The following is a 25,737-nucleotide window of genomic DNA, read 5'->3' as shown; positions in this document are numbered from 1 at the left end:
TGTGAGGGCTAAGTGGAATAATGCTTATGAAGCACCTAGCACGGGACAGAGTAAGTGCTTCTGGGTATATTTGGTCATTTTACAAATATTTAATGAGTGCCAGGCACAGTTCTAGACACCAGTGATATAACAGCACAACACAAAGCCACTCACCTGTTACAGCTTATTGAATCTTGGTTTCTTCTTTTCTGCCTGTGTATTCCCATACAGTTTCATGTTGATTAATTCATTTAAGTAGATACATTTATTTACTTCATGTTTTCATCATCCTGGTCAAGTAGGGATAAAAGGATTAACTCCATGTGATGGATGGAGAAACAGAGGCCTAGAGAGATTAGATGATTTACACAATACATCTGTAACAAAAGTATCACCACAGATTGGTCTCCTGTTTCCAAGCCTGGTCTCCTTTAGGAATTCTCTCTTTTAACATATATTCCCTATAAATTTGAGGTGGGTGTACTGCAAGCTTTCCAGAGAAAGTTCCTGCAGAGAGATCACTGCTGGAGGTTCTAGCCTCTCCCTCCTTCAGTCTCTGTCTACACTGGAAAAGTAGAGTGCTGAGCTTTAGGGCACAGCCCTCCAGCAGCACAGATGGATTCATCCATTGTGATGGGGAGGATAAGATAGAGAAGGAGGTAAGTGGTGATGGAGTACTCCTTACTCCCAGCCTATCTAGCACCTAGCCCACTTTGGTTCTTTGCTGCTGTGACTCCTCCCATCCCTTCTTCCAAACTCACTGAGTTGATGCAGCAGAATTCTATGCAGAGTGGGTAAAGCACTATGTCTTGTTTGGATGTACAGGGTCAGCAGGTAAGAAGACTAGTGTTTAGTAAAGCTGACCCTCACATTTATTAGTATGTAGCAAAATTTATCCTGAGCAAAAGTCAAAGGAGTGGGCAAAGATGATATACAATCCTGTTTGTTCATGGAAGAACTACTTAGGGTTGCAAAACATTGTCCATAAGTTCAACAATAGGGTGCTTATTGAGTGAAACTGTGGCTTTCTCTACTCTGGAATGTTAGGTAGCCATTAACAATTTTACTGCAAAATAATATTTCCTGACCTGGGCAAATAGCTGTGATAGATTGCTAAAAGGTAAAAAGCATGTCAGAATATCAGGGAAAGCCTCCAGGAAGAGGAGGCCAGGTCCAGCTCTCTGTTACCAAAGAAAACCCAGTCTGATTTGTATGTTTGTAGAGCCATGTCTCAACCACCTATGAGAAGTCCATCTTCTACAGAGGGTTTCAGACACTGGTTTCAGATTCTCCTTCCTCCACCCTTCCTTTTTATCTTATAACTAAAATCCTTGATGTTTCCTAAAGCCCAGTAGGAGAAAATCGTGTTATTTCCCTCATCCTCAACCAGGGCCTTTGCACAAGCCAATCCAGCTGAAGGAGCCAATCATCAAGCATATATTCCACCCCTCCCTCACCAACGAACACACTCCCCCCAGCTCTGAGCTTAGTTCATTTCATCTGGGCCACCTTCCTTGCCTTGACTTCCCTAACAGTTCAAGGGTACATCCTCTCTGATGTATCCTCACAGCACCATGTACTTCCTTCTCCTTTGTTTACATTTATTTCTGTAATGATCTGGTGAGTGTCTTTTTCCATCTATGCTGTCTCCCTCCATGACAACAAGGATGGTGACTGTGGATGTTCTCTACCCTCTTTCCCACTCAGCACAATTCTTGCCAGAGAGACTCTCAATGGATGTTGGATGCATAGACAGATGAACAACCAAAGAAATGGAGGGATAGATGAGGCTGTAGGATCTAACCAGCGGGAAGGAAGGGGAGTGATTACAACAGATGCCACCAGGGTGGGGTAGGCTAGCTCTGTACTTAGAGAAGTAGGTGGCAGTCTGTAGTGCAATTTCAGGATCACTAGGAAGATGCTCCCCGACCTGTACTCCAATGCTTGATATCCTTTTTACAAAAGGAGACAAAGCCTTTTGTACCCTACAGTGTACAGAGCTCAGGCATGAATCCCACATTCCTGGAGAAGTGAGAGGTGCTCAGTGGCTTTCTTATATTCGTGCTAAGAGGTAAATGACTAATAGAGTCTTTCCTAAGAGCAAATTGTGATGGGAGGTGGTGGGAGGAGGAGGGGAGAGGAAATTAGGGAGCCGGGTTGGGACCCAAAATGGGGAGAGGACACAGAAAAAGGAGTCTTAGGGCCTGACACCAACCTTGACCCACAGAGTCATTTTGCCTTTGCTACACGCAGCCTGGTCCTACTGGGTATTAACAGCCTTTTTGGTAAATCGGGTTCTGCAAATATTTGATGCCTGGAAAACTTTCAACAAAGATGGCGTTCGGAAGCCTGGCTCGGAGGCCCCAGGATGACAACCTAATTACGTTCCTTTTAATAGCTCCTTCCCAAGTGCTCAGTCAGGGACATCTGCTCTGCCGCGGTTGCACCTTCAGGGAGGAATATTTTTAACACCGTGATGCCACAAAAGGAAACTTCTGAAGGCTGGATGAAAATGGCCTCTGTGTTTGGAGTGCCTCAGGGCCCAGGTAGGTAGGGCCTAATGCTCTCCCCCTACCCCACTTCCACCACCCCCCCAAAACAAGGCCAGGCTCCTTTTCGCAAGCAGAGGAGGTGTTGGATTACTAGGAAGTGGTTGTTGTTGTGTGTGTGTGTGTTTTAAATATTCCTTTTTCAGCTTTCACAGAGGTACATTTGATGTGCCAGGCCGCCTCACCCAGCTTCCATATAAGTGGGGTGTCAAAAATAACAACCAAGAACACAGCAGATCCTCTGACGCCAGCCTTCTCTGCATGGTGCTGGGCCCTGTCACTGCTTCTACTAGTTAACTGTTCTAACTCCACACCCCAGCTGAGGAACCCCCAACACAGATGCTGGTTATTTTTTATTTTTTTTTTATTTTTTTTTAATTTTTTATTTATGATAGGCACACAGTGAGAGAGAGAGAGAGAGAGAGAGAGAGAGAGAGAGAGAGAGAGGCAGAGACACAGGCAGAGGGAGAAGCAGGCTCCATGCACCGGGAGCCCGACGTGGGATTCGATCCCGGGTCTCCAGGATCACGCCCTGGGCCAAAGGCAGGTGCTAAACCGCTGCGCCACCCAGGGATCCCCAGATGCTGGTTATGTCAGAGGAAGGAAAGGGGGAGAAAAATAAGAAAGAGCAGGATTTCTGTGGTTTATCAGGAGACTAGCTTGCTGGGAAGGCCAAAGGCTGGCAGGCTAAAGATGACATGGCTCAAGGGTCCCTGGGATCAATGAGAAAAGTGCAAGGAGTCCAAGAGATGATCAAATCTGAATTCTCTCCTCCTTTTCTACAGACAAATTACCTGAGGTCCAGAAAGATAAACAGACTTGCTCAAGGAGATAGCTTTTTTTTTTCAATTTTTATTTATTTATGATAGTCACAGCGAGAGAGAGAGAGAGAGAGAGAGAGAGAGAGGCAGAGACATAGTAGGCAGAGGGAGAAGCAGGCTCCATGCACCGGGAGCCCGATGTGGGATTCGATCCCAGGTCTCCAGGATCACGCCCTGGGCCAAAGGCAGGCGCCAAACCGCTGCGCCACCCAGGGATCCCAAGGAGTTAGCTTTGATGCCTGGGTTGGCTCTCCTGTGTTTAGCCCAGAGTTTATTTTGGTGAGAGCTGCTCTATTAGTTCATCAAATCACATTGGCAGACTCTTGATTAAAGTGTGGCCTCTTTGTCTAGGAAGCTAGTTCTCTTTGACAGAGGGACTACATGGATCAAAGAGGAGAAAGGGGTTGTCCTTCTGCCAGCCAGATCACCTGATCTGCCCTGGCCCAGACACTCATAGGCGTACCAGGAAGGAGCTACTGGGCATCTGAGGGGTGTACTATGGTGTGTTTGCACTAATATGTTCATCCCACAAATTGTTTGTTTTAATGGGGACTGTTTTTCATTAGAAGTGCAAGCGCATCATAAAAGTGTTTATGGAGATTTTGTGTTTATACTTCCTTCAAGCCCCTTCTAAGCTTCTAGGGAAGACAGAGGAGCAGTATTTCCACATAAGCAGCAAGGAAAGGCAAGTGGTAAAAGGTGCTGCTCTCCTACTTCCTTAGCAAGAGATCTTCAGCTCAGGGCAATTCTTTCACTGTACACTGAAGTTTCGTTGCCTCTTCCCTTCAGCTCTCACTTGACCATCATGGGCTTCTCTGGTTCCCTCATCTTTCAATTTCAGCCTGGTATGCTAACCAGCTGCCTATTCTTTGGGTCTTCCTTTATTCAAATTCTGGAGAAGGAATCTGATGGACTCAACTTACCTGTGGCTCCAAATGGTCTCCCTTTGGGGTGCCATTGTCTGGATGCACTGGTCTTGCGTCAAGTGGAGCTTCAGGGCTAATCCTTGTGCCCTTGGCATAAGGAGGAGCCTTGCTGCTTGCCTGAGGGAGCTCTGGGGCCTGGTGGACAGCCCACTGCTTGGCCTGGCCCGTATTTACCAGGCTGGAGATGTGGTGTTGGAAAGACTGGGGGATCTCTATGATGTGGCAAAGGCAAGACAAGACCTTGGTGATGGGGCCGAGCAGTGGCTCTTAAAACCAGAGAAACAATTAAGTGCTCAACAGTCATCATGATGGAAAAAAATCTAGGGGGTATGTAAGGGGTGTGGGGGAAGAGCCAGTGCACAGTATGCAATAAGGTTGGTAAGTATGGTAAACTTGCCTTATTCAAGGCCTTGACAAATAAACACTGCTGCTCCTCCTCCTCCTCTTCCTACTAGCTAACACTTATTCCACACCAGACTCTGTTCTAAGTGCCTTCCAGCCATTAACTCATCTAATTCTTTTTTTTTTTTTTTTTTAATTTTTATTTATTTATGATAGTCTCACAGAGAGAGAGGGGCAGAGACACAGGCAGAGGGAGAAGCAGGCTCCATGCACCGGGAGCCCGATGTGGGATTCGATCCCGGGTCTCCAGGATCGCGCCCTGGGCCAAAGGCAGGCGCCAAACCGCTGCGCCACCCAGGGATCCCTAACTCATCTAATTCTTATAATGCCCTCTGAGTAAGTACCTTTCCCATATTACCTATGAAGAAACTAAGACTTAGAACAACTATGTGAAGCCAAGGTTATACAGCTAATAAGTAGAAGAGCTGGGATTCCAACCCAGGAAGCATGTGTTCTTAATGACTTGGCTATGCTGCCTCCCTGATAAAAGCAGGTAGCCACCTCTTCTATGCTGTTTGAAGGGTACCATTTGGTCCTATCTACCCCAGGATGTCTCCCTTGATTCTATCATGCTTGCCATCTCCTTTTGGGCTCAGAAATTCTTACTTTCAGTTACTAATATAGTGGAAGATATGATAACCTCGGGAGAGCCCTTTGTTCTCTCCCATTTGACCTTTGGTCCTGAGCGGATGCACAATGAGCATGGTGGTTTCACTATGAGGAGTTAGTGAGTTATCAAAGCCTGGTGGTGAAAGGAAGTGGCAAAAGTGGAAGAGATCACTTAGGCAGAGAAAGAAGCTTATACATGGTGTATTGCCTTTTGAGAAGCCTCAGGGAGGAAACCCTCTACCCTAATACCTATCATTCTACCATTATAGGCCTAGAGCAGCACTGACCCACACAACTTACTATGATGATGAAAATGTTCTATATTTGTGCTGTCCAGCTTGGTGGCCCCTAGCCACAATGTGGCTATTGAGCACTTGAAATTTGGCTAGTGTATCTGAAGAACTAAATTTTTAATTTTAAGTAATTTAGATCTAAATTTAAATGCTACATGTGGCTGGTGGCTATCATAATGGACAGGGTAGTTTTTGATGCCTCCTTGAGAATATATATATATATATCCTCCTGGGAGGCTCAGACCTTAAGCATTTCTCTGCCAAACCTTAGTTCAGGGAGTACAGGCTAGGGATAAGGGTGCCAGGCAGATGCATTTCATTTGGCCAACATGAGGCTCTGGAATCTTTAATTCAAATGTCTTCAGCCAGACAGACATCTCCAGCCTCCATTCCCCCTGGTTTTACTCCAGGGCCCAAGTCACATACTTTGCCACTTCTGAAGGAGCTTAGTTGTGACCTCAACCTTGGTAAAAGCCTTCAGTGATTCTCAACTTGATTTCATTTGCTGCTTACAGCAGCCCCGAATAGAAGTAGAGTTGAGGTTGTTATGTCCATTTTAGGGGTAAGAGAACGAAGGTTTCCAGAAAGGGCTATTCTCCAAAGCCAGCTCCACCTTTCCTGTCTCATTTGAATAGACAGACACTGGAAGTCCCGGTTTATGGCTTACATCTGGGGTTGACGTGGCCCTTGCTGAGGAACCTTGCCCCGCCCTGGCTGCTGGCACTCGCAGTCCTCAGAATGCTTCTTCCCCAGCACTCCATTCTTGTTTTCATTCAAACATCATCTTGATTCATTTTTAATGCAACCCAGCTGCTGTCCTAAGCCTTACTTAATACACTGCTTCTACTCACCCCTGTGCCTGCCTGCCTGTCTGGACTTCCAGCCTCCTGTAGTTCTTCCAGAGCTAAGCATACTTGGGATCTATCAGCAGATTCATCTGGGTAAACTGGGAGGGAAAGAATTCAACCCTCCAACTACCACCAGCCCAAGTCTGCACCCTAGGCCTTCTCTCTACATGGAACCTGATCCTAGCCCCATCCCAGTTTTCCATCAGCAGGACACTGCTTATCTACAGGATTCTGGAATTTAACACCTGCTTGACCTATGCCCTGTTCCTGAATGACCGCCTCTGCTCCTCTCAGCCACCTATCAGGGCCCCCACTCAAGTTTCCTGTCTCCCTGAGTAACCCACACTGAATTCTATCTGCCCCTCTGGCTTTCCCACCACTTACTTTCCCTTTCTGGTACTTCATGTTTACACTACTGTATGACAGTGGCCAAGGAAAGAGCCCTGCCTGCAATTAGGAGGTGCAGGTTGTGGCCTTCGGCAAGTATTTTGACCTCTTGGGATCTCAATTTCCAAAACTGGGATTTTTCAGGGATTGGACCAGATTAAAACAGATTTTTTTAAAAAAAGATTTTATTTATTTATTCATGAATGACATAGAGAGGCAGAGACACAGGCAGAGACACAGGCTGAGACACAGGCAGAGGGAGAAGGAGGCTCTCCGCGGGATCACAACCGAAGCCAAAGGCAGAAGCTCAACCACTGACCCACCCAGGTGCTCCTAAAACAGATTTTTTTGAACTGTTTTTCTTAGGAGGATTCCTCAGAGACTGCTTTGCTAGATGGGAGCAGGGAAGGGAGGGGAGTCAAGTGGATAGGAACTTCAGGATTTCTTCTATCCTCTTCAACCAGAGAACACACTTTGAAATGATTAATGGACAAATTCTAAAATGCTGCAGACAGAGAGAGAGAGACAGAGACAGAGAGGGACAGAGAGATTGAAAACTCCAGATTATTCATAATTAGATGATCCAAAAGCCTTTTACAGCTCTAACAAGGGGTTGAGGCAAAGTCTTCTCCCCAGTGAGTTATAGGCCCCTTGGGGGCAGTCTGTGGGTAGACCACGCAACAGGAGTCTGATCAATGCCTGTGAAATGAAGGAAGCAACACCAGATCCTCTCTTGTCCTCTTCTGTGGTGTGCCACCTGTATCTCATCAGTCAGACTGAAAGGCCTTATTCCTACACTTTCTTTTTTAAAAAGACTTTATTCATTCATGAGAGACACACACAGAGAGAGGCAGAGACACAGGCAGAGGGAGAAATAGGTAGAGGGAGAAGCAGGCTCCATGCAGGGAGCCTGACGCAGGACTTGTCCCGGGTCTCCAGGATCACGCCCTGGGCTGAAGGCGGTGCCAAACCGCTGAGCCACCCGGGCTGCCCTATTCCTACACTTTTTTTTTTTTTTTTATTTCTACACTTCTTGAGCCTTCTTCAGAGAGCTCTAGCATAGGGCCTGCAGTCTGGCCTCAAACCTTTTTCCTAATTGAAAAATGGGGACATGGGGTGAGGGAAGGACCAAAGCTCTGGGTGTGAGCCCCTCCTCCTTCACTGTCTCCATGGGTTATGACTGGGGACCTCAGTCCCTTTGAGCCTCAAGTTTCTTAGCAAGGTAATACTGCCTATGATTTGTTTATTATTTTGAAGTCAGACCTTATATCTAGACCCCTCCCTCCCTCTTGCCCTGAGGTGTTGTACTGTCCCCTGTGTGGGAGGGTGGAAGGATATATTAATTGCTTCTTCGGAGTCCACTGGCCCAAGGTGGAAACCACAACTGAAAGGTTCAGAGTTGAGTTGTGAGAAGCAATAGCTTGCTAATAAAACCCACACAGTAAGATGAGTCTTATAAAAACTACCACAGAGAGATAGAGGCTAGAAGAGCTGCTGGGGGGCGGGGGGAGGGAAAAGAAGGAGTTGGTTCCCAGAGAGAAGCCATGACCCTTCTCCGTCACCAGCCCTTAGCCCTTAGCACATGGAACCGAGCCATGGGACCTGCCTGGCCTCAGAGCTGTCTTCCTGTCTCCCAGAACCTGTGTCTATAGATAACGACTGGCGGAGACCAGGCATACAGCATGTACTGGGCACAAAATAATGAAGTCAGTGAGGTTTGTCCTCAATATTACTCCTCTGCTTTCTGTGCTCTTTCCCATTTTTCCATCTTCAGAAGCCTGAGCCTCTGGGACAAGAAATAAAGAGTGTGTTGGAGTAGCACTCTCCCCTGGAGATGTTAGGGACCCAATGTGAGACCTCTCTCAGAGGGAGATGCATTTCCAGGGGATCTTGGAGAGAGAAATTCCCAAGCCAGAGGCCACGTAGGACCCATAGATGCTTGTGGGTTTGGTCAACATCATGATAACCTCAAGAGTTTTATTTAAAAAAAAAAGGGGGGGGGATCCCTGGGTGGCGCAGCAGTTTAGCGCCTGCCTTTGGCCCGGGACGTGATCCTGGAGACCCGGGATCGAATCCCACCTCGGGCTCCTGGTGCATGGAGCCTGCTTCTCCCTCTGGCTATGTCTCTGCCTCTCTCTCTCTCTCTGTGTGACTATCATAAATAAAAAATAAAAAAAAAAACAGAAAAATTTACATAAAAATTTAGATTTCTGGCTTCTTCTAGAAAATGGGAAGAACTGAAAGTACCGGCTGCACATTCCTACCGGGTAAGAACTGGCTGAGCTGAGCAGTTGTTGCCCTCTTTAAAGGAAACCTTTGCTCCCTGGCTTGCTGCAGTTCTTACCAGTCCCTTTCTCTCCCTATCTGGCCTCCTTCTCCCATTTATGCCACTGTCTGGCTCCTGTAACATCTGAGCTCGTGACCTTTGACTTCATCCCAAGAAATTACACAGTAATAGCAGAAGCATAGAGACCCATAAAGGCAATATTTCTGGGCAAAAGAACATCTCCTTGTTCATAACACCATTCCACTTGGGAACTGCCTCTCCAGGAAGAGGTGAATCCTGCTACACAGCCTTGTGCGGAGCATTAGGCTACCAAAGGATTTGGGAAAAAAGTTCCTATAGATCTGCCAGCGCCCTGCCCCCATGGTCTGCCCCCTCCAGCATCAATAGCTGCCTGTTTCATCCTCATCCCCAGCGAGTGTAGGCCCAGACTGCTCATTCTCCATGACCAAGGATAGAAGCAGCTTTGTGCCTGAGCCCAGCCTGAACCTGTGGCCCATCCCATCATCACAGACCTTTGGTTTGTGCCTTCTGACCACCGGTCTGGGGTCACCCTTCGCCAGAATGTCTGCCTTGTCTTCTTACCAGCCCTGAAGTGCTCTGGGAACTGAGTTCTGTCCTGTCTTCCCAGGCAAGGTCTTCACGTCTGAGTCCCTAGAACACCAGCCACCAGGGTCCTTGAGCTGCAGGACTTCCTTCCTTCTTCCACCTGTGCCTATCCCCGAAGCTGACCTGCCTGGACCCCTTAGGAAGGTGGCTATGCTAACCACTATACCACCAACGCTGCAGCTGCCCTGACCCCTCAGGACAGGCCTCATCCTATTGCCTGCCCAACCCTGTGCACAATTTGCCAACACAGGCAAAGGTTTCCAGGGAGTGGGGTTCAGGTGGGATTTCCACTCCCACTGGCCCCCTCAGGCAGGCAGCTTTGTGCACAACTGCACATTGATTCTGAATGGGTTCCCTGGCTCCTGAGTCCTGCCATTGCTGTTTGACTTCATCCTCTCACTGGTCCAGCTTCATTTCTGATACATATCCTTCAGTTTCTCAGCACTTCCTCTCCCTCCCTGTCTGACACCTAGTCTTCCAGAAAGAAGTGATATATATATAATGTCAATATAATGACAATGTACATATTGAGATTCTGAGAATGGCAATGTGTTCTTATATTGGATTCTCACAACCACCGTGCTATCCCCATTTACTGGATGAGGAAACTGAAGCATAGAGAGATTGAGGAGTTTCCCCAAGGCCCAGCAATAATAGGTGACAAAACCAGGAGTCAAACCTTGGTCTGTCTGTTACCACAGCTTAAGCTTCTAAACCATTCAACTTGGCTCCCCAAATCAAAGAAAGCTAGAAGGGAGGCTCAGAGAAGCCAATAATTTGTCTAAGATTACACAGTTCAGTGGTGGAGCTTGAACTCACACCCACGTAGATCTTTTGTCTCCCAAGTCCAGAGTCTTCCACCTGTTGCTGGTATTCTTAGGCTGCCTCTTTCAGTGCTCAGTTTGCCTCTCAGCTCCTGGCAAACGATGGTGGGAGGTGTTCAGTAAACAACTGCAAATTGAAGGACTTGCCTCATTTCATTTGATATGCCTTATTGGAGTTGTTCTCTCATAGATTCCAAATTGCTTTGATATCAGCCAGGATGGCTTTGTCCACAGACCAGTTTGATCTTAGCTCTAACCCTATCCCCTCAAAACCAGAGGGCCTGGATTTCCACCAAGGAATATAATTTTCCTAGAAAGGGGATAGAAGGTTTTAACAGTTGGATGTAAGGTCCTGACATCTCAGAATAAATGAGGTTTTCACAAAGTTTTCTAAGAGAACCTGGGCGTATGAGAAACTAAAGTTCTGACTGAGGGTAGGTTGGGAGAGGACTCGGGCGAATTTGGTACAGCAGCATATGAAGACAAATTCTACTTAAAGTGATTTTCCAGGGATCCCTGGGTGGCGCAGTGGTTTAGCGCCTGCCTTTGGCCCAGGGCATGATCCTGGAGACCGGGGATCGAATCCCACGTCGGGCTCCCGGTGCATGGAGCCTGCTTCTCCCTCTGCCTATGTCTCTGCCTCTCTCTCTCTCTCTCTCTCTCTCTCTCTGTGTGACTATCATAAATAAATAAAAAAAAATTTAAAAAAAAAAGTGATTTTCCAGAGATCAAAGCCTCTTGATCCTGTTTCCTTGAACCCTGTATCTCGGTCTGACTTTGTCTTTGGGCCCCATGGAGCCCTGGTCCAGGCTCCTTTTCCTAGCTGGGAAGGTTAGCTCAGATACCCCTGGTGAGAACCTGGGCAGGCAGATCCCTAAGAGAGGGCCAGCAGAAATGCCACCTTCACAAAGCAAGGCTTCGCACCTGTCCCCTTCTAGTAGTCCTAGGCCTGGCCATCGCCCCTGGAAATAGTTTTGCCAAGCAGCTGGGCTTGTTAGCAGCTTTAATGGACAGTAAACTTTGTGCAAGGCTGTAAGAGCTTTGGATTCCCAGGCTGCCTGGTGAAAATAGGTTTCTTAGAGGCTTGTGCCAAACTTAGCTCTTGATAACCCAGTCTGGATTAAGGACTTGCCAGAGCCTTCACTCAATTCAATTTAAATGAGCAAGGATTTACTCAGCCTGTCTGAGTGCCAGCACTGATTCTGGACACCGGTGTAGGAGACCCCACTAACCCTTCTCCTATCCCAACCCCCTTTTATAAAAAAGTCTGATAGTAGCTGAATTTTCTTCGAGCCAGTGTTTTGAAGTAAGACAGACTTGGGTTCAAATTCCTCTGCCACCCACTAATTGCTTGCCACTTGCCATCATTGAACTTCAGTTCTCCACCTGTAAAGCATCAACCTCATAGGGCTGTACATAAGAATTAAATGAGACTATGCATGAGCAGGACACCTGGGTGACTGAGTCGGTTAAGCATCTGCCTTCAGCTCAGGTCATTATCTGGGGTTCTGGGAGCCAGCCCCGCATCAGGCTCTCTGCTCAGCGGGAAGCCTGCTTCTCCCTCTCCCTCTGCCGCTCCCCCTGCTTGTGCTCTCTCACTTGCTGTCTCTCTCTCTCTCAAATAAATAAATAAAAATCTTTAAAAAAAATTGTGCATGAGCTTAGAACGAGGGCCCATTATCCAGAAGGACATGATCAGTCAATGGTAGCAATCAAACCAATAAGCAAATAAAAGCATAAAGTCTTGCTGCTCTTATCAAACCTTCCTTTGCTCAGACACCTCCCATAATTCACTACTACCCATAGGACAAAGTCCTACCTTCTTTTCCTGGCACTCAAGGCCTTCCACATAGGGTCACATTTCAAGTGCTTAATAACTAACTGTATGTGGCCTGTGGCTGCCATACCGGACAGCACAGAACAGAACATCTGATGGTTGTAGAATGTCTACTGGGAAGCTCTGCTGTAGGTGATATTATAGCTGGGGGTGGGGGAAGCAAGTGCAGAGGGGCAAGGGGCAGCAGGTGACTGTTCATCCTGGATGTTTCCATCCTGGTATCTCTTTATTTTACAGGGAACCTGAGCCTGTGGCCTCTCAGGTGTCGGTTCTGATTCCTGATGAAAGGATCTGAGGTGGGGGCCCTGGTGTCCTGGCCCTGGTCAGGTTTTCCAGTTGCTTTGAGGTCTCAACCTCAGCTCGGTTGGGCTGAGAGCATCGGCCTCATGGGCTGGGGAGCCATCTAGTCCCTCCTGGGCTCTCTGTTTTCTACCTGCCCAGCCTATACCTTCTTTCCTTTCTCCTGGCTGGAGCTGCTCCTGCTCTCACCCTCCTGCAGTACCTTGATTTTCTCATCCCTCAGGGCTCTTTGGCTTCCCTAGGCCCTTCTCACCACCTGGGCCACAGGGTGACCTTCTGCTGTACTATATTTTGCTCTAGTTGTTTCAGAGGCAGTCTGGTCCCTCTGGCTACAATGCCAGTCCGAGGGAGCGAGCTGTTATCTTCTATTGATTTCCCATAGCACCAGATTAAGAATGAACGAATGAATGAATGAATAAATGAATGGGTCTGATAGGCAGTGAACCCTTCCTGTTTCTACCTGCCACCCTCTAACCCCACCAAGGACTCTGAGGCAAGGTAAGAACTGTGAGGGATGGTCTTCCATCCCAATTTAGGCCAGCCCCTCCAGGCAAGAGTCAGCCACAGTGACACTATCATTCTGTCTGTCTGTCTGCCCATGCTGGGAGAGCTTTGGAGACTGAATAATTTCTGTCTGGGAAGGGTAATGGGCATTCAGGAATTCTGGAGGTTGGGGTGGATATTGAGAGAGAACTGAAGAGAAAGAGAGGGAAGTGGGGGCACAGTAGAAACAAGGAGGTGGGGGGTGGGGAGGCACAGAAAAGAGGGTGGGAGAGAGGGAGAGTGGGGCACAAAGAGAAGGAGAGATCCTTGCCCTGCACATCTCCTGCCCCCTGACATGGCTGTGCTGATATCCCAGCACTAATTGCTTCAATTAATAATACTGCTCTATAAAATTTCAGCAGCTGAGAGCAAGTGCAAGGAAAGATGACATAATGCATTAATAATGCAGGCAGCCAATGGAGCTGGACTCCTGGGGAGCTCCATTAAGGAGCCACTGCTGTAGTCCTCCTCCTTGTACCAGCTAACACTCCAGGAGGAGCAGTGAGTGTCCTTGGGACTCGGCAGACTGCTGGAGCTTCTGGGCTTCAGAGCTGGGGCCACAGGGGCAGCGCCAATGGACAGGAGGCTGGGGCTGCTTTAGCCTTCCCATAAACTCTGGAAAGCACTCCTCCCCCATTCTTTGATCTGGACAATTGATGCTTTCTCAATCTTATGTAAGTGCTGCACACATTTTCAAGATTGCTGCCCTAAATCACCCACAACTGCCCCTTCTCAACCTGTTCAGTTTAGCAGCCCTTCCCCACCTCCACCAATGGCTGAAGTTCCTGGGGCAGCTCTCCTGATTGTTTGTTATCTCATTCTCATCTTTCTCTCTGCATCTAGATCTCTGTCTTTTTGTCTCTTTGTCCCTGGATTCCTAAGACCTCTTAGGGAAGTAATCCTCTGTTTCAGGACAAAGAACCTGTCATCCTAAACATGTTCAGCTGGTTTCTTTATAATCAGCATCACCCAAAGCCCTTTGAAAGTGTCTGCATGTGCACACAGTCTGTGCCCAGGCCAAGGGCTGAGTGTGGAGCCGGGAACAAATGAGCCAGCAGATGACCAGATCCGAAAACTGTAGCTCAATACATGGTTTTATACCTGTGCAAAGTTAGCTCTTTTCCCACTTGCCTGCAATAACCAGTCCTGGGCCATCCCAAACAAACCCTCTATGTCAGAGCTTCTCATTCTCTGGCTTCTCTAAGAAGCTGTTTCAGAGTGTTGCAGAATCCCTGGTAATTATATGCAATAATCTTTATACATATGTGCATTTCCCTGATAAAAATGTCTACAACATTCTCCTATTCTCTAATGGGTCCTGAATCCCATGAACCTCAAGAATCCCAAAGCATAGTTCTAAACTCCTTGGGGAATCAGGCCCTTAGATGGGCCTTTAGATAAGGGAGGTATTTATTTATTTTCTCATTTATTTATTTATTTATGAAGGTTTTATTTATTTATTTGACAGAGAGATAGAGAGAGAGCAGCAGGCAGAGGGAGAAGAAACAGGTTCCCTGTGGAGCAGGAAGCCCAATGCAGGGCTCTATCCCAGGACCCTGGAATCATGATCTGAGCTGAAGGAAGACGCTTAACTGACTGAGTCACCCAGGTGCCCCAATAACAGAGGTATTTAGATGGATGGATCTTTCATTCCATCTTGCATCTATGGCTCTAGATAAGGTCTCTGGAACATCTCACTTGGATTGCTATAGTCAAAGTTGATGTCAAAAGGGCCAAGGGTTAGAAGTAAAGAAGGCAAAAAGAGGCCCAATATTCATCTAAGACTCAAGTGAGAAGGAAAACTCATGCTTCAAGTCTTGGCATGGAAGCATAGCCTGGTGCCTCTCTTTCACAGTAGGGTTGAAGTTTGTGTTGGCAACTCAAAGTGTTCTCCAGAACAGGCTTCCTTTCCAAGGAAGAAAGGTAGGAGACAAACATGTGTTGGGCACTTTTTATGTGCAAGGTTCTGTCCCAAACAGTCTGGTGTGATCCTGATCACATTCCAGGAAAGCAGATCCTCCAGTCCCACTTCAGTGAGGAAGAAACTGAGATTCCAAGAGGTTAAGAAACTTGAGTAGTGGAGTCAAGATGTAAACCCAGGCCTTTTTGCCATTTAAGTCTAGCACCTTCTATTATATATAGCTCTTAGGGGGCATTTTCTGGGAACCAGCCTGGCTAATTTTCACCTCCATGTCCCCATTTCTCACTGCCTGTTCTCCAGGTGTGTAAATCCTACCTTCTTTTTTTAAAAAAATTATTTATATATCAGAGAGAGAAAAAGAGAGAGAGTGCATGCTTGGATGGTGGTAGAGGGGCAGAGAATGAGGGAGAGAGAATCCCAAGCAGACTCCATGTCACTGAGTGTTAGCCTGAGGTGGGACTCGATCTCACAACCCTGAGAGAACAACCTGAGTCAAAACCAAGAGTTGGATGCCTAACCAACTGTGCCACCCAGGTATCCCAAGTCCTACCCTCTTAAAAGAGACTTCCACCATCAAGCTTTTTCTAGATCGTTTTGACACAGAGTGACCTCTTTGTATGGGATGAATGGTTTGAGTAGATGTTTACAAAGGGTGGGCTGCAGTGGACATGTTGATTTTTAGTCAACAACCATTTTCCCACTTATTCATGTCTAACATCCTGATTTCTATGGGATATTTACTCCTTTTTCACGCAGTGGATAGTGACCCATCTTAGCCTCAGGAGGGAGTTGCAGTTGGTTTAAGCCAGTCACAGAAATCCTACTCCCTCACCAGTGGTCAGCCTGGAAAGGGGCACGTGACCCAGTTCTGGATGGTGAGATGATGAGAGAGATTGCTGGGAAGCTCCTAGGAAAGAGACATGGGACAAGAACAGTATCTCACTCTCTGGTGGGATATTTCCATGCCTTTAACATACAGTATTTGTACTGTTTGTCTGACACATATCACATCAATTGTCTTGTCATCTCTATTGTGTTGTTGTCTTATGTTGTTATTTAATTTTTTCTGTGTCATATCTTGTCTGTGTAGACTATACCAGCTCTTCCAGCCCACATAGATGTTCTCTGAATTCTTTTTTTTTTTTTAATTTTTATTTATTTATGATAGTCACACAGAGAGAGCGAGAGAGGCAGAGACACAGGCAGAGGGAGAAGCAGGCTCCATGCAACGGGAGCCCGATGTGGGATTCGATCCCGGGTCTCCAGGATCGTGCCCTGGGCCAAAGGCAGGCGCTAAACAGCTGCGCCACCCAGGGATCCCGATGTTCTCTGAATTCTTATAGAGCTTTCACATAGCAGCCAAATCTGTCATCCATTCACTCCAGAAATATTTATCGAGCCCCTATTATGTGCCAGATTCTGGATAAGAGCTGAGGATACAGTAGGGAACAAGGCATGGTCTCCATCCCTAGCGATCTTATAGTCTGTTATGGACTGAATGTACCCCCCCCCCCAAAAAAAAAATTCATATATTGAAATCCTAACCCCTAATGTGGTGGCATTTAGAGGTTGGGCCTTTGGGAGGTAATTACATCATGAGAGTGTAGCCCTCTCAAATGGAATTAGTGCCCTTATAAAAGGACCCTAGCCACCATGTGAGGACACAGTGAGAAGACTGCCACCTATGAACCAGTTAACAGGTCCTCAACAGACATTGAATCTGCTGGTACTTTGATCTTGAACCTTCTAGACTCTAGAACTATGAGAAATAAATATTTGTTGTTTTAAACTACCTCATCTATGGTATTTTTGTTCTAGCAGCCTGGATGGGCTAAGACAGTTTTATTGGTCACCTTAGATGTTAATCAGATAACCTCAGGAATAAATCTAGAATGACAGTTGGGAAGATGACTGGAGTTACCCAGAGCTATGCTGTGGTACAGTATGGGCCCTCGCACTAGCCTGGAGGTAGGTAAGACAACTCAGAGAAACTGAGGTCTGAAGGATCCAGGGACCAAATTGGGTAAAAAATAAATGGGGAAATACATTCCAGGCTATGAAAACAGTAAAACCTGTCCTCTCTTCTCCATCCTGACTCCCATTGACCTAATGCAGGCCCCCATCACTTTTCACATGGACTACTGTTATTGCTTCCTAACTGGGTTCCCAGCCTGCAGCTGTGTTCCTCTCAAGTACATCTTCCTCCCAGCCATGAGAGTTAGCTGTTAAGAACCCTTTAGTGGCCTCTACCAAGACAAGGCTGATTTTCTTAATTTCCTTCATAAGGCTCTGCATGATCTGACCTCTTTTAGCCTCTCTATCTTCATTTTCTGCCTTTCCCTACTTCTGAGAACTTCTTAGCTGTAGTTTTCAATCATACCAGACCACCAGAGTTTCCTATACCATTCTCTGTGCCTATAGCATTCTTCCAACCTTCCTTTGGGTGCCTGCCCTCACTTATCAGGTGTTGTATCACCTGGATTGGGCTCAGTGGCTCTCCTCTGTATTTCCACAGCACCCTCTGCATATCAAAGTTGTCTACTAACATGTGTCCCCTCAACTAGAACTGAGGGTTCTCAGTCTAGGAACCATGTCTCAGCTATCTCCATACCTCTTAGAACTTAGCGAAGCCTGGCAAAGCATTTTCTCAGGAAACATTTACTAAACTCCACTTTAGCACTTACTGTCTTACCACACAATGTAGCACTGATCATATTATATTCCGCTTGACTGTATTGTAATCCATCAATTGTTTCATTTGTACTAATTTTGACTCTATATCTAGATTTCAAGGTCCTGGAGGCCAGACCTTGTCTTATATTTCTCAGAAGTACTCACAGAACCTAACCTAACCCAGGTAATCACAAAATAAGCATTCAAAAAGTGCTAAATTAATGAAGGGATGAATGTATAATTGGACAGAGTTAAATAAATAGTTAAGTATTTTTCCTTCCACTTCTCCAGTTGGGAAATTACACATGAATCCTTGTCTTATTGCCAGCATCCTTGCAGGAAGGCCTCAGGAGGAAAGGCTTCCTAGACAAGTGAATGTCCATGGGGAATTCCCTGAGTCTCTACCTTCCCAGCAGTGCCCTGACACCTTTACTGCCAAAGCTGGCTTCGCTCATCCTGGCTGAAGGGACTAAGGAGGGAGATCTCGAAGTTTCCAAGCACACATGGCTCTGAGCTTTCCTGACCGGAGCCCTACCACTCCCTCCTCCCTGACTGCACCGCTTGGTGGCCAAGTAACTCTTACGGATTAAGGCCCAGAAGGTCAACCCTTCTCTTCTCCTGGCATGGTGACTTCCTCTGGCCAGGAGACCGGATGTGCTCCTGCTAATAATGGTCTGGAAGTGCTCTCCCTTGCTGGCCCAGACTCCCAGGAAGTCTTGAGAGAGGCAATCATCTGGAGAAGTTGGGAAACACTGAGCAGGCCTATGCGTGAGGTAGTCCAGATGACAGTCAACAAGTTGTGCTGAGGATTCTCTAAGTGGGCTGTTATAGCCCAGACCCCAGGACACAAGCTGAGAAAAGGAACAAAGGAAGCAAGCACTGAGTCCCCTGTGATGTGTCTCCTTAAAAATTGATCATCCAGGCCTATTTGCCAGGTGGGAGTGAGGCTTTGCCTGCTGCTGGATACAGAGTTTACTGAAGGGCCAGCTTTGTCCCCAGACTTACATCCAGTATTTGAATGTCAGCCAACTCTGAGAGTGACTTGGACTGTTCCTATCTCTGAGCTTTCAACTGTTACAGAGAACAGGATTGGCTATGTAACTTGTGGGGCCTAGTGCAAAATGAAACTGTGGGGTTCCTTGTTTGAAAGTATTGAGAATTTCAAGATGGTGATAAGAAAGCATTAAACCCAGCATATATAGTATCCATCTATGCACTAGGATGTGTGTGACTGTATGACTGCCCCTGTGAAGCCGGCCTTGCAAATGGGTTACTTGAGAAAAGTGTGAGTGGGCTTTAGCCAGGAGGATCTGTACCAGCAACTCCTCTCGTTAACCTACTAATCTCGGGTCTTGAAGGCAGGGACTTTATATTCCTTGGGTGTCCTCCCTGGGACCCAGAGGTGCTCACCACTGACTAGGTGAGAGTTGGCCATGGGGTAGAGACTGCCTTCCTGTGTGTAGTGTGGATCTAGAATGAGGGAGGCTTCAGGACCTGGAGCCTAGGTTGGAGGTTACAAGGCCAAGAAACCTCAAGGTGGCTGTTAGTCCCAGTGCCTTTCAATTTAAATTAAGGCAGTTTAACTTATATTCTAAAGGGGCTCCCTCACTACCAAGAAAGAGGGAGCTCATTACCCCCTTAGTAAGAGTCTACAAAATCTTTGGCAAATGAGCCATCAGAGGAGGTGGTTCAGAGCCAATATAGAAATTTTAAAAGTACTTGAACATCAGGGCTTTATTTAAATGTAAAAAATAGTCTAACTTGAATAGAAGGACTCAATCTTGCAAGAATGAAAAATTTTCCCTAAATAAATCTGTTAATTTAATGTGAGCCCAATCAAATATCAACAGGATAATCTTTTTTAAACTTGGCAAAAAAAGGGATACCTGGGTGGCTCAGGGGTTGAATGTCTGGTTTCAGCTCAAGGCGTGATCCTGGGGTCCTGGGATCGAGTCCTGCATCAAGCTGTCTGGGAGGAACCTGCTTCTCCCTCTGCCTAGGTCTCTGCTCCTCTCTCTGTGTCTCTCATGAATTAAAAAAAAAAAAAAAATCTTATTAAATAAACTTGGCAAAAATTGTACTAAGATTTATTTGGAAAATAAACATGGGAGGAGAACCAGGAAAATTTTTTAAAAAATTAAAATAAGAGGACAGGACCTCAGACATTAAAATACATTTTTAAGAGCACATTAAGGGGCCCCTAGGCCCCTTTTCAGCTCAAGCAGTTCCAGTGCATGTTCCTCTCTGCTCCTGTAGCCCTGGCTGCCAAATCCTGGGCCAAGCCTTGAAGGCTGTTCCTCAGATCCCAGGCCACTCAGGGTGCTCTGCTTAGGGGCTGGTCAGGCACAACAGGAAGGTAGTGGAGTTGCCCACTGCCCATTGCCTCCGGTTGCATACACACAGGTGGCTTTAACTTCTTGAGGGGACTTGTTGCAAAACCCTCCTCCTGCAGATTAGACTCATAAAGAGTTCCCAGTGCCTGCCCTCACTTGTCACTCTTAAGAGTAGGTGAGTCATCGGGCCAAGAAAGGTCTTAAACAGGAAGGCAGCCTACTAGCTCCTCTCAGTTATCAGGGGTGGTATATGCACACAGAACTGTCCAGAACCCTAGTATGGCATTGCTTCTTTCTACTGGTTATTACCTGGGTCCTTGTGCTTTGTCTTCCTCGAGTGTTTCCACCAATATTCAAAGCATTAATTAAAGGATAAGGAAAAATTAAGATCAACACTTGGTTTAGAAGAAAGCTGAACTGACTGAAATTGGGTGTGATGTTTCTCTGGGTGTTGGGGGCTTGCCCTCCTTCATCACTCTCCCCAGCTCCCCTTCATTCCCAGGGATAACTGAGAGTGGAGGACTATTCCAGAAAGCAGGGGGATCCAGACATGTGGACATTTTTAATCCCTCCCAGAGCATTCTTGGTAGCCCTGGGCTCTGTTCCCACAGGGACACTTGCTTCTCTGTGAATTTGCTTTGGGGGCAGATGGTTTGGAGTGAGCGGAAAAAAAATCCCATGGCAGCAGTTTTTCCCCTTCCGGAAACCATTGTTTGTTTTTGCCAAACACTGGGCATTCAAAGCAAGTTACCTTTTGTCTAAGCAGGGAGCATGGATCTTATGGGGCCAGAACTGGATTTTTCTTTTCTTTTTTAAAAATATTTTATTTATTTGACAGAGAGACAGAGCTTAAGCACAAGCAGGGGGAGTGGGAGAGGGAGAAGCAGGTTCCCCACAGAGCAGGGAGTCCTGTGTGGGACTTGATCCCAGGACCCAGGGATCATGACCTGAGCCAAACGCAGACACTTAACGGACCGAGCCACCCAGGTGCTCCAGAGGTTGATTTCTAATCTTCCTCTGCATCTGACTCAGGATTAGTGGTCCTTTTCCTGATTAGAGTCATTGCAGAGGTCTGGGAGAGAAAAAGCAAATTTGTCAGGAGCCTGAATGGGGTCTAGTGTGTTGACATTCACTGGCTGAGACTTAGATCAGCTGTCACTGCAGACAGACCTGTTTCTTATTTTAATACTGCGGCATAAACTGAGAAGCTGCAAGTACAGCTTCCAGCAGGAGCTGGAGCTCAGGGCACATCGGGTTCTTAAAAGGTCCTTAGAACAGTCTTGCAGAGGCCAGCTTCCTGGGGGCAGGACAGGCTGAGGGCCTGGGGCCCAGCACCTCACCCCTCCTCCCATTCTGTCTGCTGCATTGCGCCACCGATTCAGTGAAGACATCATCCTCACCCCCTTCAGAGAGCTGCTTGCTGCTCTGCTCTGACAATTAGACTGGCTGCCGCAGAGAAGTGCTCATCCTCACCGACATATGGCTTTTTAAAGTGATAAATTGCATTAGCAAATTTCTTATTAGCTCTGCTGTCAGGAGGGAGCTCCTGCCATGTTAGGTTGCAGAGGCTGATGCATAACTTCCCGGCCATTAATTACCATGCCAAGGGCTAAAGAGACTCAGAGGCTAGTGGGTGGAGGCCCTCATTCCCTCTTCTCTCTCCTCCCTCCCATGGGAGGTCAGGGGAACTGGTCTTGGTGTTCAGCTATCTTAGGTCTGACTCAACAGTAGGCTCTGCTCTTTGGGCTCCTGATCTTGGTAGGTAGGGTACAGGATGCCCAGACACCATCTGGGTTGGTTTGGGCTGGGTTCTCCCTTAGGACCTCCAGGATCTGGCAGCTTGGAATCTGCACAGCATCTCTTTTAGAACTGTATACACAAGGCAGAGCCTGGACTGTGTCCCAGAAAGGTGTTCTGGGGCTCTCCCTCGGGGTTCAAGGCCACTGATTTCTCCTCCTACTTCCTCCCCTCACTCCAGACAGCTGAAGAGTCTCCTCCCTAAAGGTGACATCATGTCTCCTGCTCAGATCTTCTCTTGGTGACTATCCAAGGAACTGCATATTCAGGATGTTCAACCCCTGCTTTCTATGGGCCTAGGCTTCCACTTTACATGAGGAATTGCATAAAACACATTGATTGGGGAGCGAAATGAGAGAAGGAACATTTCAATTTTTTTTTGTTTTATCTATTGGCCCACTAGTAACCATTTGAGTGGAGTCTCTAAATCTTCTGAGAATCAGACAAAACATATTCTCATCCCCAGGAAAACACACATATTTACACTTGCGCATTCAGTTTCAGGGCCTTCCCAGACCCTCAGCAGCCCATTAATAACCCATATTTTATAAGTGCCCTTCCCAAGTCCCTCAGTGCTGCTGATCCCTGGGAAGGGACCATATCAGCAGTCTCCTGCAACAGGAAGTGAATTAGCCTTCTCCTAGAACAACAGCAGAGATGGCTCCCCAGGGCAACCCTGGGCACCCTTTGGTGAAGACCACTACATGCAATTGCTTCATTTCTTGGGTTATATTAGACAGGTTGAGTCTGAGAAATGGGCTCAGGACCGCAATGATTCTGGTCAGATCTGTATTAACTCTTTCTGAGAAACCAGTTCTGCGGCTGGGAGGCTCATATAGTAACATTTTTTTGTCCTGGTGTGCTCCTGCTAAGAAAAGAGATGGGGAAAAAAAAAAAAAAAAAAAGAAAAGAGATGGGGGGGGAGGAGGCAGAGACTGGCAGAAAAGGGGAAGATTCTGAAATGGGTGTGGGGGAGGGTGTGTGTGTGTGTGTATGTGTATATATAGAGAGAGGCAGAGGGAAGGGAGGGGAAGAGTGCAGAATTTCCCATTATTTAGCTTTAGGATGCTTTTGAGATGGATATTGGATGGATTTGCCTTCTTCACACACATGGCCTCAAATTCTGCATTGTCTTGAGCTCTGATTGGCAATAACGCTCTGCTCTGTGAAATTTTAAAAAACACACTACTTTCTTGTTACCTCTCAAAAGGCTGGGCTTGGGATGCCTGGATGTCTCAGCGGTTAAGCTCTGCTTTTGGCTGAGGGCCTGATCCTGGAGTTCAGGGATCCAGTCCCACATCCAGCTCCCTGCATGGAGCCTGCTTCTCCCTCTGCCTATGTCTTTGTCTCTCTCATGAATAAATAAATAAAATCTTAAAAAAAAAAAAAAAAAAAGGCTGGGCTTTAGGAAATGCCCAAAGGAGGGTAGAAAGGTGAAAAAGGTCCTCTAAGCGAGGAAGGTGGCTACCAAATCATTCTCCAGGGTCTTCAGTTGTTACCATGACTCTCTGAGGGAAGCAAGAAGGCAAAGGTGTTGTAATAAAACCGGACCCAGCCAGGGTTCCTCGGAGGGATGGAAGGCACAGATAAGCAGCCCAACAAGAATTGCTCCCTCCTCTGCACTTGGGATAGGAAGTCCAGATCCCAATATAGCCTCTGGCCTGTAGCTGGTCAAGGCCTATACTCACCTTCCCCTTCCCACTTCCTTTAGGTTGGTGCAGGCATGAGCTGGACTCTTACTCCTACCCTTCCTAGCATCTGCCTACTTTCTTAAGAATCCTTTTAGGATGGCACAGCTTGGGATCTGGCCCCACTGGTTTGACCTGCTCACAATCCTCTTTGGGTGTGCCCAGGCCCCAGCAGGTTGGCTCGTATCCAAGGAGCCACTCATTGGGCTCCAGCTCTATACCACAACTTATCCAGTTTGACCTGGTGGATCTTCATGATCCAGAAACCAGGGCATGACAAGCCATCCTACCAGCATCCCATTTGCTCCTCCCTGACTCTTAGGACGAACACCAATTTGGCCACTGAGGTGGGAAAACATATGCTGAAAGGGCCCAAGACTATGTGAACTGGGGAGACTACTCAGGGTGACTTGGTTCCTCTGAGGACTATTGGGCCTGGAATTAAATAGGTCTTCTGCATAACCAAAGGCCAAGAAAGGGTAATGAAGCAGAGGGGTCATTCCAGAGAAAGGACACTGTTGGCTGCTAAGAGGATGATATTCTGCAATGACTCATGGGTGAAGGGAAAGAAACCCATCCCTGAAAATTATCTCCAAACTGTGTGTCCTGTACGGCCGTGGCATTTTAGCCTTTCCAGCTCTGGAATACAAAGTGGGCTCTGCACTTTGGGCTCCTGATCCTGGAAGGGAGGGCACAGGATGCTTCATACCATGCCTCTCACTTAATCCCCACTGGAATCAGGTTAGGCTGAGTCCAAAGTTAGGGGTCTTTCCCTTGGTCTTGGCCAGGAGCAGCATCAGTGGCCCAAGAATGTTGGAAGCAAGGGATATGTTTTTCTAGGAAGTCAACTTACTTTCAGGAAAGGATTTGAAATGCAGGAAATTGAAAAAGCTCCTAACTCTGTGTCCTGAGACCCCTGCACCCCTACAACCCAGAGGTCCATGGAGAAGGGAGAAAACAACTAACTAAAGCAGCCTCTCCACTCCTCTCCATCTCTTTCTTTCCCATTTATGTGTTTGATTTTTGTCACAGCACCTATCACAATTTTGCATTTTTTGATGTATTTGTGTCCTAGATAGTGTCTCTTTCTACTACTCCCTCTTCCGTTACTCCATGAGAGTAGGCCTTTGTCCATGCCCACTTTCTCAGTGCCTAGGAGAGTGTGTGGCTCACAGTAAAGGTGTGCTATTTGTTAATAGGGTGGAATGGTTAGGATGTGGAGAGGAGGCCAGGACCCAAAAGGCCATCAAGGTAGGAGTAAAAGGGACATTTGCCACTATCCTTTTCATTACCCTTCAAAGGTAGGTGGCTAGGTAGGTAAAGTCCAAGTTTGTCATCCTGACAATCCATCTTCCTAGGCTCATTTCCTGCCAGCTTCCCACCTCCCACCCCAGTAAGCCTCCAATGCTTCAGCTTCTCTAAACTGCTAAGTGTCCTCGCATTCCAAAGTTCCCTCCATGTATTCTTTTGCATATGTGCCTACCTGGAATGCCTTTTGTCTATGCAGTTAGGAACTACGATACCTACTTCTTACAGTGACTATGAAGTTTAAGGGTTGTGGTATAGAACAAGTTCCTAGCTCATGTTTTGCTGAGTCCTCACTAAATATTTCTAGCATCCTTCTCCTTCCTCTCTGTCTGAGGAATGTATCAGCACAGGCAGCCCCTCTTCTGAGATGCCTCAGGCCACAGTGCTTTGTTCTTCCCAGTTAGAGGACTGTTAGGGGGTCTGTGTCTCCAAGCTGATCCACAGACTGATCCTCAGGGCTATAATAGTAGGTGCTAAATGTATGTTCCTGAATAACTGGAACTGAGGGCCTGTGAGGCAATGCATTGCTCATCTTTCCAGAGCCAGAGCATGCACACTCATTGATATTGCTGAGCAGGAAGTTTGGGATCTGTGCTCTGCTGGGCTGAGAAGCCTGGGGTGGGGCCTCAGTCACCCTCTTGCAGCCTAATCAGCCATCTAGTCCACCCAGCCCTGAAATCAGAATCCACATCCCAAGCACCAGAGCCACATCCAATTTTCCATCAATAAAATATTCAGCTGCTCCACAGCCACTATCTGCTCTGTGTTGGGAGGGCCCTGCCCTCTCAGTGCGTGGATCCTACTCT

At 47.0% G+C, this 25,737-nt stretch overlaps 2 long non-coding RNA genes across 10 annotated transcripts in view; one reads left to right on the top strand and one right to left on the bottom strand.

Moving 5' to 3' along the window:
- Window positions 1-25,737, bottom strand: part of LOC112671790 (uncharacterized) — a 126,467-nt gene that overhangs the window by 50,230 nt on the left and 50,500 nt on the right. For 7 of the 8 annotated variants that reach the window (XR_004803160.2, XR_004803153.2, XR_003143857.3 and 4 more), the window contains one exon: window positions 154-269. The exons of the other annotated variant lie outside the window; for it this stretch is intronic. This is a non-coding gene — a long non-coding RNA (uncharacterized LOC112671790). The remainder of the gene's footprint in view (window positions 1-153; window positions 270-25,737) is intronic. 8 annotated transcript variants of the gene reach the window in all.
- Window positions 2,347-19,529, top strand: LOC112671820 (uncharacterized). 2 transcript variants are annotated; one of them, XR_003143876.3, is made up of 3 exons: window positions 2,347-2,525; window positions 17,918-17,989; window positions 18,134-19,529. It is a non-coding gene; the product is annotated as an uncharacterized LOC112671820 (long non-coding RNA). The 2 variants fall into 2 exon arrangements; XR_004803162.2 differs by having other exon boundaries at window positions 18,097-19,529.

This window comes from Canis lupus, chromosome 10, assembly GCF_003254725.2.
Source record: "Canis lupus dingo isolate Sandy chromosome 10, ASM325472v2, whole genome shotgun sequence".
Lineage (NCBI taxonomy): Eukaryota > Metazoa > Chordata > Mammalia > Carnivora > Canidae > Canis > Canis lupus.
Note: the sequence above shows the minus strand (reverse complement) of the source record. Positions and strands in the feature narration are given on the sequence as shown.